The 6443-nt window shown below is 40.9% G+C and overlaps 1 long non-coding RNA gene across 1 annotated transcript; it reads right to left on the bottom strand.

The window, feature by feature from the left end:
- Window positions 1-212: 212 nt before the first annotated feature.
- On the bottom strand, window positions 213-5592 carry LOC119002452 (uncharacterized). The gene is made up of 3 exons (XR_005069737.1): window positions 5468-5592; window positions 1496-1501; window positions 213-224 (listed from the first exon to the last, which is right to left on the bottom strand). It is a non-coding gene; the product is annotated as an uncharacterized LOC119002452 (long non-coding RNA).
- Between the last annotated feature and the right edge of the window lie 851 nt (window positions 5593-6443).

Below are 6443 nucleotides of genomic sequence, written 5' to 3'. Positions count from 1 at the left end.
ACATATAAATCCTTATTTGTACATGTACAGGGGTCCCCCCTCTCTTTCAATCTCTCGCTGCAGAGAAGATTGTGTCCAGGCTCATGCAGAATTCTCCTCACTGTGTCTGGTACACTAAGACATGACTGTGTTTTTAGCTGTCTGGCTGTTCAGTATTAAAGAAACTTGGCTCCTGGAAGTTCCCCTGGTGATGCTGAGTTGGGAATCCAGCATTGGGTTGTAGTCTGTGCTTTTATTATACCATGTAACAATACCCACTCCAACCCCTTCCTTGGTGTCTGGCAAGCCCAGTGCACTCCATAGCTCATTAAAGAGAACCCAGAGACAGTACAAATGAGGGAGAGGGTCTCTGTGATCTTCACCAGTCCTGGGTATGATTCCTGCATCAACACCTGGGGCAAAACCCAGTGGAAGCCAGAGACACTGCTGTTCATGAACATTTAGGTATTTTCTGAGATGGTATAATGTGCCTAATCCAGGTCCTGTACTTCCTGGAAGAGTCTTCAGACTCATATTTCTAGTAACATTCTCCTCACAAAAATCAGTCATGTTCATGCCATAAGACTCACACTAAGTCCAGCACTCTCCCCTTAGCAAGATCCAAAGTCACTCCCAGATTTGTGGGTAATTTTTCCAACAGCAACTCACTCCTGCAACGACAGCCTCTTCTAGTCTCTATGGCCACTGTATCTAATCAGCATGGGCAATGTTGGCTGACCAAATTCTGGGAGATTTTGTAAAAACATGCAATAATGAACCCATTAAAATAGTGGTGAATTGACCTTTATTAAAATATTTGTCCCAATAAACCAACAAAAATTTTATTAAGCTAGTTAAAAGAGAAGCGTACATAGAGAATATATTTTGAAATCACAAGGCTGATGAAAGAATGAGTACATTACACATTAAGAATGTTATAGATTATGTGAAAGAGCCCTGCACCCTCTGACCATGGTGACCATCCCCAGAAACAAAGCTGAGTGAGGATGGGAGTGAAGGTTACCTGTCAGGGTAGAGGTTCCCTTTACTATGAGCAAATCTATGCTTAGAATTGTCCTGATTTTCCTCCCACTGAATCCCAATGTTACTGACAATACTACACTAAGGAGAGACATCAGTTAAACTGATGCCGTAATTATTTCATCATATAAAGAATTCACAAATATACACATGCATAATTGGCTTAGGGACTCTGAAATATCCATGAGCATGCATTAGGGAACAGATTGCACTGGGAGATGCAGCCACAATCAAAACCTTCCAAAAAATCGTGACTCTCTCTACCTTGTGCTTGGTATGAATTTACTCAGTGAAAGCAATGCCATAAATAAATATTAAATTGAAACATATTGGTTTATTTTTTATCTTTTTATTTTTATTGTTGTTCAAGTGCAATTGTATCCATTTTAACACCACCATGGTCCCCCGTCCCACCCATCCCGACCTCCCACCCTCAAATTTACCCCATTTGGCTTTGTCCATGTGTCCTTTACACATGTTCCTTGATGGACCTTCCCTTATTTTACTCATTATCCCTCTCTCCCCACCCCTTTGGTTACTGTCAGTTTGTTTTGTATTTCAATATTTTATTTGCTTGTTTGTATTTTTTATTAGGTTCCACTTATAGGTGAGATCATATGGTATTTGCCTTTCACCACCTGGTTTATTTCACTTACCATAATGCTTTCCAGTTCAATCTATGCTGTTGCAAAGGGTAGACACCCTTCTTTCTCTCTGCTGAATAGTATTCCATTGAGTAAATGTATCATAGTTTTTTTTCATTGACTCATTTATTGGTGGGCACTTAGGTAGCTTCCAGCACTTGGCTATTGTTAATTGTGCTGCTATGAACATTAGGATGTGAAGGTTCTTCTAAATTGGTGTTTCAGGATTCTTAGGATATAATCCCAGCAGTGATATTGCTGGGTCAAAAGGCAGGTCCATTTTTAGTTTTGTGAGGAAATTCCATACCGTTTTCCACAATGGCTGCACCAGTCTGCATTCCCACCAACAGTGCACTAGGCAGAAAGACAAACAGTCTAATTAAAAATGGGTGAAGAACTTGAACAGACACTTCTCCAAGGACACACAGAGGACCCAGAGACATATAAAAAGATGCTCAGAATCACTAGCCATCAATTAACCACAAGGAAATATCACTTCACACCGGTGAGAATGGCCATCATAAACAAATCAACAAACAAGTGCTGAAGAGGTTGTGAAGAAAAGATTAGTTTATTCTTTGTTTAAATTTTACACTAAGGCAATCATTTAAATATAAAATTACAATGAAAAATGTAAATCCAGAGGTTGTGCAGGAGAGTTTCAAAGGTCCCACAGGCTGCACCAAGCCTCCCCAGACTTCACCAGCTGCACCTTGCACTGGAACCTGCAAACACAAATACATTAGTTCAGGAAACTGTCACCCATCCAGTTTCTCTCAGTCAAGTACACTCACATACTCTGTGTCTCCTGTCCTCCATAAATTATCTCTTAAAATAGCAATGAGGGAAACCCAGCTGAGCCCCAACTTCATGGTGAGAAGTCTGTGTTCTGTCCTGAGCAGGCACTGGGAACACCTGCAAATCCCAAGCTGGACTCCTGTCTCAGAGCCACAGGGTCACGGCTGGGATGCTTTTTATGAGCAGAGGGGCCCTATGTGCACGTCATCCTACTATATAAGGAGCTTTGTGTTTGGACAGTCACATGAAGGGCATAGTCCCAGAGTATGACTTTTCCTATGATTTGTGTCTGTTAAGATTTACTCCCCACATTTAAGTCTGTATCCTTATCACTAACCCACCTGCCCCAGGACACCTGTACATGACCTAAGAGAGTAAATTTTCATTAAAAAAAGAATTTAGAATGAGAGATACATTTGAAAGTCATCAGTAACAATCCAACCAAGAGAATTCAAACCTTCTCATCAGAGGGAAAATTAAAAGTGAAGAAGTTTCATGCTTGGGAGACAGAAAGTTCCATCTGACCCCGTTTCTCCTACAAAGTGATCAGAATAGGAACTAAGAGCAGGTTGTGACCCTAGAGCCTGTGGAGCTGGTGTTGTTGGAGGTGAAACATCTCTGTGGTTTATTGGGATACAGAAGCATAAACTACACAGAGAGGGAGGCAGTGCTCCTGAGTTATTTTCCTTCAGTGGAGTTTAGTGCTGAATGCACAGCAACCTCACTGTTTCACTTTCACTTTCATTCTCTAGACTGTGTGGTAAAACCAGGTTCAAACATTGGGGACACAGAAGAAACTCAGTTATAACTAGAATTGCTTAGGTGAAAATGTAGGTAGTGACTGTCAAGTAACAATAATAAAATTATAGAAATATATTATGGAAAATCTTGATGTGAACCACTAATGTGAAATAAAAGATGTAAATGTAATCTTATTCATATGTAAGTCAGTGTTTTTCTTTACCCATTGATCGCAGAGTAAATAAATACTTTAAATAACCTTCCTTTCTTGCAGCTGGTGGTGCTAACTTTCTATGAAAGTGGTCAGCCATGGCAGTTACCCTCATTTTCAAAATCACTGCCTGTGGATCTGTGGACATTTGACATAGATCTATCCAAAGATGCAAGAGAACATGTCATCAGTGGTTCACGAGAAGTAAATTTCAGAAGCTTTGTCTCCTTCCTCCTTCATCTGTTTTCATGTCTGCACATGATCCCAGAAATAATGTTATCTTGTCTACAGGAGATGGGCATCACCTGAACATGTGTCACATTCTGCAAGGATGTGTGTGCAGAACTGAGAAGAGATATTTCCAGGTATAGGGATGGTGGGATTCAACAACCCTGGAGCTAACACTTCTGGAATTTTTGTTCTTTATGTTGTGATTTTTCTCCTTATGTAGCAAATTCAAATTGTTCTATGTCATTTTCCTCAGCAATAACCTCAAATTATAATCTAGTAATTAATATAAATAGGGACTGATTTGGAAATTAACCCATCTTCTTTACTCAGCCATAAAAGTAAAATCTTACCATTTGGGACAATATGGATGGACCTAGGGAGCATTATGCTGAATTAAATCAGTCATAGAGAGCAAGACACATACCACATGATCTTACTTCTATGTGGAATCTAAAGAACAAAATAAAGAAACAAGCAGAATAGAAACAGACTCATAAACCCAGAGAACAGACAATAAATTTATAGGTGAGAGGATATTTGGAAGTTGGAATGAAAAAAGTAAAAGTGAAGGGACTAAGAAGTACAAATTGGCAATTACCAATTGAACACAGGATGTAAGGCACAGCATAGGGAATAAAGTGAACAATGTTGTAATAGCTATGTGTGGTGCCCGGTTGATACTTGATATATTGGGCCATTGTACAACACATTGCATAAATGTCTGACTACTCTGATGTGGACTAGATGCTCATATAAATGAAAATATAGAATGTCAACTGGAATTTTTTTAAAAAGGAAATTAATTCAAATTATAGTGAGGTTAAGACTAGGGGGTGGGCCGGAGTGTGACAAGCAGGAGAAATAGCTGAATTCCAGAACTGTGCTCACACGTTTAATGTTTACTGGGAAACTTGTGAACATCATGTATGTTTAGTGCAGAATCCTATTGAGAGCTTTGACATAGTATCATTTCCCCATTGTTCATGACTGTAACAAACTGGGGGCTTCTAACCAGGACTTATGACAATAATCTGACTTGCTGAAAGGCCTTTCCTGTTTCTTTCAGGGATTTAAACCACATGTGTGATAAACACCCCATGTCCCAGTGGTGTGTGTGTTTGTCATACAGGACATCCACCCCAAGCTGTCTCAGATCCCACTGCCCTCTGTCTTGTCACCTACAGTTGGTGCTGTGCGCACTCTGCCAAGTCAGTGACTGTCACCACATGCATTCTTTCTCCCATGGTGTGTGGTTCATATGCCTCTGGTGCCCCCTGTCCAGCATGCACATGCCCTGCTGCTGGCCAACTGTGTGGGGCTGGGCTTACTGCAGGGTACAGCAGAGTCTCTGGTTAGAATCAGCTGAGGTGGGTCAGAAGGTTTCATAAAACACTGGAATTGTGCACAAGAGAGTCTGATAAAGACTCTGCCTTTTTTGTCTATGTGAGAATGTTTTCTTTTCTTACGACAGACATTTCTAACTCAGAGGCATCAGAGGCAAGAGCAGAGTTAGGAACCTACACAGGTTCCCTGAAGGAAACTGTTGAAACCAGACAGGAAACCAGCTCAAACTTCCAACTACACCTGCTGCTGGGAGAGTTCTTGTGCTCAGGGACCCTGAACGCCCCCTGGTGGTCACAGTTTCTCCTGCAGGGAGGTTTGTGTCCACTAACACTGAATTCCTTCCTCATTGTATATCTCACACAGTAATACAGGGCCATGTCTTTGGCTCTCATGCTGCTCAGTGGCAAATATATGCAACTCTTGGAGGTGCCCCTGTTGATGCTGAGTTGGGATTTCAGAGTTGGGCTGCGGTGGGTACTTCCACCACTCCATATAACACCAACCCACTCCAGCCCCATTCCTGGAGACTGGCAGATCCAGGGCATAGCATATCTCATTAAAGACAATCCAGAGACAGTGCAGGTGAGGAACTGTGAAGGCTTCACCAGTCTTGGGCCCAACTCCTGCAGCTGCACCAGGGAGAGGACACCTGGGCACAAGGGACATCAGTCCCTGTCAATCACGTGCAGTCACCACCATCCCATGTCTGACACCTGAGACACTCACCCTGGGGCACTGTTGCCAGACACAGGAAGAGACCCAGCTTTCTCATTTTCTTTTTTTTTTACAAGAAAATTATTTTTTATTTTTCAATCACAGTTGTCATACAATATTATAATTGTTTCAGGAGTATGCCTCAGTTATTAAACATTACATAACTTCCTAAGTCATCACTCCGGTAAATCTCCTACCTATCTGACACCATACATAGTCTGACACCATACAACATTCTCTATGCTGTACTTTACATTCCCATGACTATTCTATAGCTAACAATTAGTCCTTCTTAATCCTGTCACTTTTTCACCCATCCCTAATCCCCTCCCATCTGGCAACCATCAAAATGTTGTCTGTGTCTAAGAGTCTGTTTCTGTTCTGCAGGTTTATTTTGCTTTTAAGAGTCAATTATTGATAAATATATATTTTTACCATTTTATTGTTCATATTTTAAAATATTTCTTCTTCTTTTTCTCCTTCAAGAAGACCCTTTAATATTTCATATAAGACTGGTTTGGTGGTGGTGAATTCCTCTAGCTTCTTCTTGTCTGAGAAGCCCTTTACCTGTCCTTTGATTCTAAATGATGGGTTTGATGGGTAGAGTAATCTTGGTTGTGGGTCCTTGCTTTTCATCTCTTTGAATATCTCTTGCCGATCCTTTCTGGATGTTTCAGATATCAGCTGACAGTATTATGTGAGCAACCTTGTAGGTAATAAACTGCTTTTCTTTTGTTGCG

The sequence above is a fragment of the Sturnira hondurensis genome, unplaced genomic scaffold (genome assembly GCF_014824575.4).
Source record: "Sturnira hondurensis isolate 20B ecotype Veracruz unplaced genomic scaffold, ASM1482457v3 Scaffold0000236, whole genome shotgun sequence".
Lineage (NCBI taxonomy): Eukaryota > Metazoa > Chordata > Mammalia > Chiroptera > Phyllostomidae > Sturnira > Sturnira hondurensis.
This window is presented reverse-complemented; position numbering and strand designations above follow the sequence as displayed.